This window comes from Diabrotica virgifera, chromosome 7 (genome assembly GCF_917563875.1).
Source record: "Diabrotica virgifera virgifera chromosome 7, PGI_DIABVI_V3a".
In the NCBI taxonomy this organism is placed as follows: domain Eukaryota; kingdom Metazoa; phylum Arthropoda; class Insecta; order Coleoptera; family Chrysomelidae; genus Diabrotica; species Diabrotica virgifera.
In genome coordinates this window covers 90,206,516-90,220,979 of record NC_065449.1, presented here as the reverse complement: position 1 = coordinate 90,220,979, position 14,464 = coordinate 90,206,516, and the positions used below count along the sequence as shown (strand labels likewise).

The 14,464-nt window shown below is 33.1% G+C and overlaps 1 protein-coding gene across 2 annotated transcripts in view; it reads right to left on the bottom strand.

The window, feature by feature from the left end:
* The window catches only part of LOC114329513 (uncharacterized), a 210,544-nt gene extending 196,441 nt beyond the window's left edge, over nt 1-14,103 (bottom strand). Inside the window, exon 1 of one of the 2 annotated variants that reach the window (XM_028278653.2) lies at nt 13,876-14,103. The gene's annotated coding sequence lies outside the window, so the exon portion shown is untranslated. The remainder of the gene's footprint in view (nt 1-13,875) is intronic. The other variant, XM_028278652.2, reaches the window with a different exon arrangement.
* Between the last annotated feature and the right edge of the window lie 361 nt (nt 14,104-14,464).

Here is a 14,464-nt window from a genome sequence, read left to right as displayed (position 1 = left end):
TACTTTCTTCTATATTCGTCGTCTCCGTGCTTATAAAGCCGGAGATTCAGGATGTAACCAGAAAGCAGTTTCTTTCGACGAAAAGTCTTGGATTTAAAATATTAGCGGATGATCTAACAATATTAGCAAAAACAAAGAAAGAATTGAAAAGAATTGTGAAAAGATAGAAAAAGAAGCAAATAGGTTTGGCCTAAAGATAAATGAAAAGAAAACGAAATATATGATAATGGGGGATACACAGCAAGACAATGAAGAGTTTATAAAAAATACAAGGGGAAAAGACTAGATATACAGTTTTGACAGTTTTTGAGTGGAAGAGTGTACCTACCTTGGTGTGAAAGTAAAGGAAAATGGACATGAAGATATAGAAAAGGAATCAAGATTTACAAATGCAACCAGAAATACGGAATGCTGAGATCCCTAATTAAGTCTAAGTCTGTTTCAAGAAAAACAAAAGAAAAAAATTACAAGACAGTGATTAGAGCTACGGTAGTAAATGGAGCTGAATTATGGGTTTTGAGAAAGGGAGATGAAGAAAAATTAAAAAGATGGGAGAGGAAAATTATCCGATCAATTTACGGAGGCATGTATACACAAATAGGATGGAGAAGAAGGCCAAATAAAGAGTTGGAAGAGCTGTATACGGAACCAAAAATCACCGCAATAATAAAAGCGCATATAATAAGATGGCTGGGATATGTGCAATTGGAAAATCACAGAATGACCAGAATGATCTTGAGCAGAAAACAAGTCGGGAAAAAAGGAAAGGAAGACCTCGTAAAAGATGGTTTGACAGCGTCGAAGCAGATTTATGTGAATTAAAAATGGATAACTGGAGAAACAAGGTACTGGGCAGAAGAGAATGGAGAGAAGTGGTAAGAAGAGCGCAAGAGAAATTGTAATACAAGAAGGTGGCCTATGTATATTGTATGTAAAAAAAAAATGTAATTGTATATTTCACGCCAAGGGCCTACATGGCCTGTTGAGCAAAATAAATAAATAAATATTACAAAGGAATACTCCTTTAAGAGCGTAGGCGCAAATTATCCAGTCGATACTTTTTAAATGCATTCACGTTTTTCGAATCCTGAAAAAACTAATAAATATTTTTGAAAAATTTAAACGGGGAATGAAAGACTACATTATTATCGAGGGCCGAAAGTCCCTAAGAATAAACAGAAAGTTTATTTTGAATGAGATATTTAAAATTAAAAATCACACTCAATTTTCTCTTGTTTTTCACCCCTGTAACTTATAAAAAATAAACATTATAGAAATTTTCAGAAACTTTCGGCCCTCGGTATCTAATCTTACATTCTTAGTTTAAATTAAACAATACTTATTACTTTTCTCAGGATTCGAAAATAATGAATGCATTTAAAAAGCATTGTCGCGAAATGTTGCGCTTACGCTCCAGTTTTATTACTTCAGTGCTTGCTATCAAAAGTAATACATAAATATTATAATGATGTATTGATTTATGAACTGTTTAATATTTTGATATGAAGATGGAGATTTTATATTATTCAAAATTTACCAAAAATTTTAAGAATTATTTATTTATGGAGGCTGTGTCTAAATATTATGTTGTAGAAAGGATATCCAAATTTTTAATTAGGAATTATCGTAATAAATATAACGATAAACAACTTTGTTTAGACAGCATTTCATTATCATGGTAACTTATGATAACCTCCAAAATTTCATAGACACAATAAGCATATTCGAAATAATGTAGTACATAATATAATAACTAACCTCAGCATCCATGTCGTAAATAAAGAGTGGGTGGGTGATGTATGCATATTTCTCTTTATCATAATATTATACCTATATTATTAACGATAGATTAATATTGGCAAAAATTAAAACGAGAAATTCCAGTAGTTGTTTGTATACCGTAATGGTAGGGGAGCCCAAGCGGGGATTTTTGCAGTTACTCGAGCGCGTCAGATTATCATATGGGGAGAAACGTGGTACCCTGCAGATGTACCTCTGCCATATATTGGCTCTTAACACAGGGGAGTTCGTTTAGGGGGGCCCGAAAAAAAATCTATCCTTAAAAATACTCGAAATTGTCAGATTAAGATAAGGTAAGTTAAGTACATGCAAAACAGTGTACCTATATTTAAAAAATCTGACGATTTGAGCGGGGCGTAAGGGAATTGGTGAGTCACAAAGTTTCACAAGAAAAAGGCAATATTTCGCGAAATGAACGTCAGATCGAAAAACTAAAAACTACACGTTCAATATTTTTCAAAAATTTATCGATAGATACCAAACACGACCCCTCACAGAGACGGGTGGGGGGTAAATTTTAAATTTTAAATAAAAATCCCGCGATATTTAGCAAAATAAACATCAGATCGAAAAACTGCAAAATACACTTATTTAATATTTTTGAAAAATATATCGAATGGTACCAAACGCGACCCCCACGGAGGTGGGGTGGGGGGTTACTTTAAAATCTTAAATGGGAGCTCCCATTTTTTATTGCAGATTTGAATTCTCTGCATAAAAATAAGCAACTTTTATTCGAAACATTTTTTCGAATTATGGATAGATGGCGCTATATTCGGAAAAAACGATTAATGGAAATGGAAAATTAAATTAAAAAATGGCAAGCGCCCGCTAAAATGGAAAATTTTACTTAACTTTTTTTGTTTTAGGACCTAATAATCACAATCCAATAGGTCCCCAAAGCGCTCGAGTGACTGCACATTTAGCATACTTTGCTCCCCTACCATAACTTTAGTTTATAAAAATTTACAAATAAGTAATATAGGCTATTGATTATGTACTATAGAAAGGAACTACAACGTTAACGGGGTTTTATTATTTAATATGGTCAATGAATCTCTCTATATGAAAAAACCGCGGAGTGCTACCATTTAAAGAGGTGCGTTTTTGAGAAATGGGTGAATTAGTCCCTGGGCACAGGTTACATTAGGGTGAGTTCTATGCACTTTTGGTACAAACACGTCGACATAAAAATTATTTCTGGTTAAATATTCTATCCAAATATAACTTTTTAAAGTCAAAGATACTTTTTTTTACAAAAATATATTCAAAAGAAAAAGCACAAAGAAACCCAAAAGAAAGAAATTTTGTTTTTTGTCCCATAACTTTTGTCCACGGGGATATAGCTATACACATTGCTTCACAGAAAAAAAACTTACATATTTTCTCTTTAAAATGATGTTTGGTAGAGGTCATTGGGATTTACAGTTTTCGAAATATGATTTTTCAAAGTTCGCCGCTCACAGCAATTTTGGGCAATTTTCCTGTTATTTCGCAAATATTGTTCTGTAACTTTTTTCTACGTAACTTTAGGTATATGCAATGGTACATATAAGAGGAATAGAAATCAATTACTTTTAAAATGGTCTACTGTATAATGTTGTACGACTTCTTTTAAAGAGGTTATCTTTTTCAAGACTTTTAGCGAGTTTTTATATTTTTTACGATTATTTTTTAAATTTCCCATTATAACTTTTTTTTCTATATGGTATATATTATATTATAATAAAAAAGAAAGCTTATTCTGTTTACTTTAAAATGGTGTATGTATTATAAAAATTCTAGGGTTATTTTTGAATAAGATATGCTTTTTCAAATTGTAATAAGTACTTGCAACGATTTTTGATTTTAGGATTATTTTTTAAATTCCTCATTATAACTTTTTTATGTGATTGTGTGTTATGATTGAATCTTATTTTTTATAGGTAAGACTTTGGATCCACTTGACTCGGTCGGAAAAACTTGAAAATATGGATTAATTCCAATATTTACTGTCAAAGCTCCTGCACCACAAGTTTTGCTTGAAAAAATAGCATGTAAATGTACCAAAGGATGTACAAAAAACTGCGGTTGTAGGAAGATAGGAATTAGTTGTTCAATATTCTGCAAAGGGTGCATGTGCATGGGTACTAATTGTGGGAACTCTAAGATAACTGAGGTGTCAGAGGAAGATATTGAAGCTAATGCTAACGAAGAGATGGACTTTGATTTTGAAAATTTTTTAAATGTCAACGTTTAAATAATTTTAAATAAAGTGATGTTTTTTAAGACTAATGTTTATGTAATTTTTGTAAAAGAAATAATTTTAAATAGTACAGGTAAAAAAATATCAAAGAATCACTCGGTTTTCATTATGTATTTAAATATAGATGATACACCATTTTAAAGAACAGAAAGTAAGCCCTCTTTGTTGCGCAATATATAGATAGTATATTCATGTACAAGAAAAAAAAAGTTTCAAAAATAATCGTAAAAAAAGTAAAAAATATTTTTTTTTATATTAGGTATTATATAATATATAATATATTATATAATAATTTTGTTTTATTTTTATATTATATTATAAAAAAATCGTTAAAAGTATAAAACCTTGAAAAACCATAATCTCTTTAAAAAAAGTCGTACAACGCTATACAGTAGACCATTTTTAAGGTAATTGATTTCTATTCCTATTACGTGTACCATCGCATTTACCTAAAGTTACGTAGAAAAAAGTTACAGAACAATATTTGCGAAATAACAAGGAAAATTGCCCAAAATTGCTGTGAGTGGCGCACTTTGAAAAATCATATTTCGAAAACTGTAAATCCTAGTGACCTATACCAAACACCATTTTAAAGAGAAAATATGTAAGTTTTTTTTCTGTGAAGCAATGTCTATACCTATATCTCCGTGGACAAAAGTTATGGGACAAAAAACAAAATTTCTTATTTTTGGGTTTCTTTGTGCTTTTTCTTTTGAATATATTTTTGTAAAAAAAAGTATATTTGACTTTAAAAAGTTATATTTAGATAGGAAATTTAACCAGGAACAATTTTTATGTAGACGTATTTGTACCAAAAGTGCATAGAACTCACCTTAATGTAACCTGTGCCCAGGGACTAATTCACCTTTCTCACCATTTCTCAAAAACGCACCCCTTTAAATGGTAGCACTCCGCGGTTTTTTCATATATAGATGTCCATTGACCATATGAAATAATAAAACTCCGTTAACGTTGTAGTTCCTTTTAGCTATCTTATTTTGAATATAATCAATAGCCTAATAGTAGGGCAGGAAAGTATCCTACATTTGCAGTTATTACTCGAGCGTTATGGGAACCTATTGGGTTGTGAAGAGTAGGTCCTAAAACTAAAAAAGTTAAGTTAAGTTTTCCATAAAGTGGGGGAATTTCCGTTTTTTAATTTAATTTTCCATTTCCAACAATCGTTTTTTCCGATTATCGTTTTTTCCGTCTATCCATAATTCGAAAAAATGTCTCGAATAAAAGTTAGGTACAGTAGAGTCCGCGAGTCTTTACCCGTGCGTCATTAATACCTGGCGAGATAAAACACATACTTTTTATGTAGCATCCATTCTCTTCCACGCATGAAACTCATGACAAACCAGCTGCCGTTTCTTATTAAGTAAAAACACATGTTATTTTTATGAACCATCTAGACTCAGTGCATTGAAAAGAGATAGGTACAAAAAAGACGATTCGGTATGTTTTCATATTTTAAGCACAATTTGTTTGACGTTTCTGCTTTGTTTACTTTTATGGCTGTCAGTCAGTTGAATTTTTTGCAGTTTTTGTCGAATTTTTGCGTTTTGAAGTTTCTTTACATTACACAAACAGTTGTTTTCACAACTAATTTTATATTGGGCTTTAAACTTTTATGGTAAATAATGATATTTTGGCAATTAATATTTAAAACATAAAAAGCTAACGTCATTCACACAGTAAAGAAATGATTGTGTTTAGATTTCCGTCAAAGTGAATAAAATAACAAAAATAAAATATGTTATTGAATTTTTTTATAAATTGTTTATTTATTTATTACTCAATAATAATAAACAATTTATTAAGCTACTTCAAACATAGCTGTAATTCTGCACAAAAAATTTGAAGCAAAACTTTCATTTGACATTCTATATATTTGATAACGTCAAATTTTATAATAAAACCCGTAATCGGAACAGCAGCCACTTTCTGTCACTTGTTGTTGCGTGAAATAAATTTCCGACTTATTTCGTATGCTTTAAATGATGACGCACGGGTAAAGACTCGCGGACTCAACTGTACTTATGTTTACGTAAGGAATCCAAATCTGCAATAAAAAATGAGGACTACTATCTAAGATTTTAAAGTAACCCACGGAGGTGGGGGGTCGTGTTTGGTGTCATTCGATAGCTTTTTCAAAAATATTAAATACGCGTATTTTTCAGTTTTTCGATCTGATGTTCATTTCGCGAAATATCGCGGGGTTAGTATTTAAAGTTTTAAACTTACCCCCCACCCCTCTCTGTGGGGGGTCGTGTTTGATTTTTAAATATACACTGTTTTGCATGTACAGTAGAGTCCCGCTAATCCGAACTTCGGTAATCCGAAAATCCGCTTAATCCGAACAGAATTTGGCAATGGATTTAGAGACCAACCAACTCTTTGTCTTAAAAAACTGTGTTTGATCGTACGTCTCAGATTAATTTGTTTTTGTATTAAAGGGTTCATTACTTTCTTCTAATTATTATAGGCTCTTATTGCGTTCAAAACGAAAGTACTGTACCTACTTAATGATAGGCATATTATTTATGTTATTATTTATTACAATAGAGTTTTAAGAAAATCTGTTTAATCCGAAAAATTCGGTAATCCGAAATGGATTCGGTCCCAATTATTTCGGATTGCCGGGACTCCACTGTACTTAACTTACCTTATCTTAATCTGACGATTTCCAGTTTTTCTAAGGATATATTTTTTTTTTCGGAACCCCCTTAACGAACTCCTGTGTATTAAAAGTCAGTATAATCAATACATCGTAGAGGTACATTTACAGGATACAAGGTTTCGCCCATGTGATAATCTGACGCGATCGAATAACTGCAAAAACCCCTGCTTGGGCTCCCCTACCATAAAGACTTCGTGTGTAAAACGGTATGTTTTTTTTTAACTTTAAAATAATCCAGATGGATTACAAAAATTTCAGGACGTTTTCGGTCTTATCAGACCATCATCAGGGAAATGTTCTTATCGTAGTTGAAACTAGCCCACTTTCTTGTTTATGAAAACCTTGGCGTTAAGCAGGAAACATTATGAACGCCCGGCCCGGCACAGCACGGCACAGCCCGGCACGGCACAGGACAGTCCAAATTCATTTGTATAGATTTAAATGCAACGTAACCCATTATGAGCGGTCAGTTCGGTTCGGCACAGTCCAGCACGCAAACGAAACGGCCGAAATTCTCCTAGGAAAATATATAATCCGTTGAAGTCAAACGGCCAGTGCGTCATAATAAATTGTTGGTAGTAACGTATAAGCATAACATAAGCTTACATAAATGTTGATTTTTTAATTAAGAACGCTTTGTTCTTCAAAAGCAAGCTGCTCAAAATTTGGTTTGAGACATTCGAAAATATTTGAGAAATTTTGGATAATCTTTATGCGGGAAAAGATGATAAAAATTGCCATTTTCGCTTTTTGGACGTGCCGGCCTGTCCTGTGCCGTGCCGGACTGTGCCGAGCCGGGCGTCCATAGTGGGTTTCCTGCTGGAGAATTTCGGCCGTTCCGTTTGCGTGCTGGACTGTGCCGAACCGAGCTGACCGCTCATAATGGGTTACGTGTTACGTTGCATTTAAATCTACAAATTAATTTGGACTGTCCTGTGCCGTGCCGGGCTGTGCCGTGCTGTGCCGGGCCGGGCGTTCATGATGGGTTTCCTGCTATAATTGTTGGTAGTAACGTATAAGCATACATAAATGTTGATTTTTTAATTGAAAGCGCTTTGTTTGTTTTGTAATATGGAAATATAAAATTTGGTGTTAGACATTCGAAAATATTTTAGAAATTTTGGATCATCTTTATGCCGGAAAAGATGATGAAAATCGCCATATTCTCTTATTTTTTAATATTTCATGAACCCAAAACCGATGTTCCCGTCGCAATTTTGCATTTTCGTCCGTTTCAATGTCAGCACAAATTTCACTTACTATTATAACCTCTTCTTCCAACGAGGTCTCCATGGCAAATGATCATTTTTCCGATGCCGTGCCGGCCGTTACAAATGGGTTTTTGGACGTGCCGGCCAGGCCTGTCCAGTGCCGTGCCGTGCCGTGTCGGACCGGGCGTTCATAATGGGATTCCTGCTTTATTAGATTAACTTTAAGGAAACACAGATGTCCCTGCTCGAAAAATAAAGCGACATTATCGCGCTATATGAACTGACCAAACAGCTGGTCTGTATTACTGTAACTACGATCTACGATGCCAGCTGACCACTTGACAAAATATATAGGTATCGGTTAGAAGATTATTTTTCCATAAACCATTAAATCAAGACTCCTAATTTTTTCACCCCAAGATATGGTTTACATGTATATCCTCATTTATTTGTTTACTGCTCCTATAAGCCGCTTGTTGTCCTATTTATGTTCTATCATCTGCTTCTTCTATTGTGAACTTTGAATGTCATCCATCGCAGATAAAGATGAGTCTATATATCGCACTGACATGGGTCTCTTTTTTTATGTGTGGAGGTAATCAGGTTGTTTCTTATTTCATTGGAATCCGCCTATTTTGTTATGATTTGCAAAATAATGTCATGTACTGCCTTGCAAAATTAATTCTAATTCTAAATATTAAATTTAAAATTCTTATTTAACGACCTTAAAAACATACGAAGAAACAAAATTTCTCCTCTTGTGGAGGTATCTCCGCCAGGTATCTAAGACGTTATTTGAGTTTTATAGACATCGGTAAACCAAGTGCTATATTTCCTGCAGTAGATCTGGTGGAATTTTTAAATTATTTAAACAATTTAAGGCCAAAAATGCACAATTTTAAGAACTTTCATCTACCAGTAAAACGCATATTGAACGGATGTGGAGGCAAATATTTGATAAAACACACAGAACACAAACAGCACACAAAATGGCGATTCATGAATGTTCATTGTTGCTTTTTTCAGAAATGCCTTTTTCAGAAAGGTTTTTAACGAAATTATTCATTATCATTAAAATGTTAATAAATAGCCATTGTAAAAAAATGAACATACAGTGTTGATATTGTGTTGAAAGTTTTGTCTTATATAGTGCTAAAGATGTGGTTAAAATTTCAGATTGATCAATCCATTAATTCGTTGATCCGTCAATTAGTTTAAAAGTTGTTTAATTTGTCTATTCCAAATAACTTTTTTTTACAATAACACGAGAGAAACAAATTAACTTACAATATTGCTATGGCAAAAGCAAGAGTATAAGTTATGCTATCAAAATAGTTGCAAAAACATGGCAATTTTCATAAATCTGGAATAACTTTTTCGCTATTGGCCGGGGAAAAATTATTTTTTCACATTCGAAAAGCTGACAAATTTATACAAGTTAAAAAATGACAAAAATATGTTCTATGGCAATTAGGGACGAAGTTAGTTACTTTTTTGTTTATAACAACTAAGAAATCTAATTAAGGCATTTAAAAGACCAATGACTGAAGTTTTAATGTATGTTTTAATTTAAAGTGTGAAAAATATTGCCTACGTTTGCCTACAGAGTCGTCCAGAAAGCTTTAAAATGTAGAACTCCAATTTGGTGAGCTGGAAGTTATAGAGGAGGAAATTTAAAATCCTCTAAAAAATTAAATATTAACTTCAAACTAGAGCTATAAACTATATCTCCGGTTCTTGTTGATGGATTAGGATGTTTCTCTTTTAATTTGTATTTACACTTTGCGTACATTATAAATATGTCTTTTGTTAATAAATTTAATACTTAATTACACATGTAAACCAACAAGTTTTGGAGATTTTTTACCTGTGCATTTTTGGCCTTGAATGGTTAATAACTTAAAGAGTCCACCGAATCTACTGCCAAAAACCTAAAATTGAAAGATATCTGCCGGGGTCAATGTCATTGGAATCTCTTATTTCTCTAGATTAAATACCCCTACACTCTACACTACATACACAGAACAATGATAGGTAGTTGCATTGTAATAATATGTTTTTTTTTAATTTTGATTTTTAAATTTTTGTATTATATGGGTATGATACTAGTTTGGCAGTGGATGGCACTGGCAGTGTCCAGTAACAAGTAAGAACCTTCGTTCCCAATTTAATTGATTTCTTTTTCTGATTTCAGGAAGACACTTGAATGTTTCAGTCAATAATATGACAAAACTTAAATCCTAACGTATTAAGTCAGTAAAATCATTATTGATTTTTCTCAGATAAGGAACTCCCTTTACCTGTCGTTCGGATTAGTCCATAAAAAGATTTCGGACCTAGGAAAGGTAAAGATTTCTTATTTTGCTAACTTGTCAGTATCGGAAAAAAGAATACATTGTTTTCTGATAATTTATTAGGACGTTATTTATAGTCAAAAAATGATTGGTTTATAAATTTTCAACATTTATCTGCTCTGCGAAATAGATAAAATTTGTAAAGTGTACAGGGTGTACCAAGAAGGCAGATCATAATAAATTAAATCACATATTCTGGGACCACAATTAATTCGATTGAACCTAACTTAACGGAGTACAAATGTGCACATCAAACAAAGTTACAGCCCTTTGAAATTATTACAAAATGAAAATCGATTTGTTCCAATATATCGAAAACTATCAGAGATCTTTTATTGAAAATGAACATGTGGCATTCTGATGACAGCAACACCTTAAAAAAAGAACAGTGATTTGTGCACCCCATAAAAATTTTATAGGGGTTTTTCCCTTACCGCCCCAAATGTTTGTGTACGTTCCAGTTAAATTATTATTGTGGAGTTAAACACAATATTTTTAAAACTTTTTTGCCTCATAGTACTTTGCGATGAGATACTTTAAAACAGATGAGATAAAATTAGAAGAGTTAGAGGATGCTATTAAATGGCTAAAAAAAGGAAAAGCACCTGGGTTCGATAAAATAACGAATGAAATGCTGAAGCACATTGGAGATAAAGTAAAAGAAATACTCTTGGAGATTTTTAATGAAATATGGAAGATATAGATGATTCCGAAAGATTGGGAAATGGCGCTGATTTTGCCCATTTACAAGAAAGGAGACAAGAAATGTTGCAGTAATTATACAGGAATCTCCTTACTATGCACGTCTATGAAAGCTTTCGAAAAAATAATTGAGAGGCGACTGTCTAAGAAAATTGAAAGTTCGCTGCATGAAGCGCAAAGTGGATTCCGTAAAGGAAGAAGCACCCAGGACCACGTATTCACACTGAAACAAATAATAGAAAAAGTTAACCAACAAAACCAAACAGCGTCACTGGCATTTATAGATTTGGAGAAGGCTTTTGATACGATGAGGAGGGATAAATTGTGGGAAATACTGAAGGAAAAAGGTGTAGAGGACAAAACATTAACTGTGATTAAGAGCTTGTATAAGAACAACAAGAATAATGTCATTTGGAGAAACAACATCTCGGATATCTTTGTAACCAGTGAAGGACTGAAGCAAGGAGGAGGACTCAGCCCACTATTATTCAATATATTTATGGACGAAATCATCAGAGCCTGTTCCAACAAAGCGAATAAATTAAATCTTGAGTAGGGTGCAAAAATTTACAAATGCTGAGGATTTCGGAAGGAGCATTCGCGGACGATGTGATGGTAGTTGCAGAAAGTGAACAAGACCTTCAAAGTAATATGGAAATCTGGAATGAAACACTAAAAAGATATGGAATTATTCTGAACAAAGATAAAACCAAAGTAATGAAGATAGGAGACGATCAAAAAATGAGCATTTCAGTTGAGGGAAGAAAATTAGAACAAGTCGACATGTTTGAGTATTTGGGCACTAAGATAGAGGATTCAGGAGATGAAGAAATGGAAATCAATTCAAGAATAGAAAAAGCTATGAAAACGTACTATTTAATGAAAGGGTTTAATAGGAAAAAGAGAAATTTCACGGAAAACCAAGATGAATGTATACAAGACGATATTCAGATCAATCCTCACTTTCGGTTGCGAATCGTGGGTATTGACAAATAGGCAGAAAAGTAAATTACAGGCCACCGAAATGAAATATTTGAGAAGAGTGAGAGGAGTCACGAGAAGAGACAAAATTAGAAATAATGCAATACGGGAAGAGTAAACATCCAACCCTTGATCTCATTTATTGAACAGAAACAACTAAGTTGGTGGGAACATCTGCAACGCATGGAAGATCAACGACAGGTTAGAAGAATATGGGAAGCCAAAACATGGAAGAAGGCAAGGAAAGGAAGACCTAAAAAGACCTGGGACAAAACAGTTGGGGAACTGCTGGTAAGAAGAGGAACCACTTTGAATGAAGCAAGACGAATGGCAAAAAATAAAAAGGAATGGCGAACATTTGTATCTATACCAGTGATGGTATACTGACTGCCACACACCATTAGATGGTATAAGTGGCTCCTGATTATATATAGTACTTTGCGATAAGCCAGGTTTTATAGAGATATTTTGAATATTTCTAAAATGCACCACATGTTTGTAAATGAAGTAAAGTTATAGAGACCTGACAATAATATTATGAAAATAATACTCTAAAATCTTATCTAACCATTTAAAATTAATATGTGGTGGATTTTACAAACGTTCAAAATATCTCGATAAAAACTGGCCTATCGAAAAAGTACGAAGGGAAAAAAACATTAAAAATATTTTCTTTAACTAATGGTACCTACTACAAATATATAATTTAATTGGAACGTCAACAAACATTTGGGGGTTTAAGGGAAGAAAACCCCCATAAAATTTTTATGGGGTGAACAAATTTCACTGTTATTTTTTTAATGGGGCTAGTACACGTTGGGCCAATCAGTTGGCCCAAGGAGTTGGGCCAACGTGTACAGGACCACTTGGCATGAGTTTGCGATTGGCGGTCAGCGTTGGTCTACAAACCGAATCTTGTCGGTATTTGGTGCACAAATCAAAGGATTTTTGGGACTTGCGCGATCTGCCAAACAGCTGTTTGGTTATGAACACTGAACACGTTGTTGTCGTTGAGTTTAAAATATTTGTTTTCTCTTCTCACAATACTGATACTGTTTATAAGTATTAATTTTAAGGTTGCGCTTTAATATGAATACTTTTTCGGTGTAAAAGCACCGTCGTTTGCGTCATTGTTTTTTAATCACTCTTGTTTGGTACACTTTTCTATAAGCATTGAACGCATTGTACAAATTAATTGCGGCAGCTGCTACAGTCTCCACATCCATATCCATAATCAGAGTTTGTTTTTTGTTTATCCACTAAGAAAGGTTAATGCAGACTTTTAACTCCACCAACGTGTAATCACCATGTATTCACTGTTCTTACTTGGCCCAACCTATTGGCCCAACTCATTGGCCAACTAGTTGGCCCAACGTGTACTGGAGCCATAAGATGTTCCTGCCATAAGATAGTCACATGTCCATTTTCAAAAAAAAAATATTTAACAGTTTTCAATATATTGGAAAAAATCGATTTTCATTTTGTAGGTACCTTCAAAGAACTGTTACTTTTTTTATGTGCATATAATTTGTAGTAAGGTAAGTTAAGTTCAATCGAACTATTTTTGTTCCAGAATATATGGTTTAATTTATAATCTGCCTTTTTGTTACACCGTGTTACTAGAAAAACTACACAAATATTGTCTAAAATGTCGTTAGATCAGACAATGCATTTCTAATTGTCTGATCTATCGACATTTTAGAGAATATTTTAATATTGTGATATTGCGATATTTTAATGTTACATTGTTAATTTCTAGAACTTGAAAAAAACAATAACTTTATGTAAATGTTTAAAAGTGTATACCTCATAAAAACCGAATATTTATTACATGGTCTTGGCAACCACACCAAAATTTAACACAATCTGAGATCATCCAAATTTAAAAATAAAACTCACCTTCAACCTTGGTTGCGCAAAAATAAACTATTTACACTGTAACATTGGTATCACAAAACTTAAAAATAACAAATTTCGTTTATTATGCAAAATGTTTAATTGAAAATAAACAAATTGCGGTGGTTAGTGCGCGTTTTTAGTTTAACGAAGTTCGCAATTGAACTGAATGCCGAATGGCGCGCAGTTTGACTTTTCGTATGAGCGCGCCGTCAGGAAGAATTCTGCGATTGTGTTTTGTTATTCGACGTGACGTCATGGTCGTGGTTTTTCGCTCTTTCTCGTTTACCTTTTCATGCCCATAATAATTTGTTGACCAACTTTAATTGACCATGAAAAACGCATCACAAGGAATTGACCATGTCGAGATGTGGATATGTGTGTATATTTTTAGTGGCCATGTGCGGAATAGGCCAGGTGTTAATTGAATCTTAGTATTGTTTAATGTTTGGTATTTTTAATAAATCACGTACAATATTAAATTTTAATATAATATATTATTAATATTCTATGTATTTGTTTTAGGTTTAATAAAACATTAAAATTTTTAAACCATTCAAATTATTATACAGTAGGCGGCAAAATAAACAGT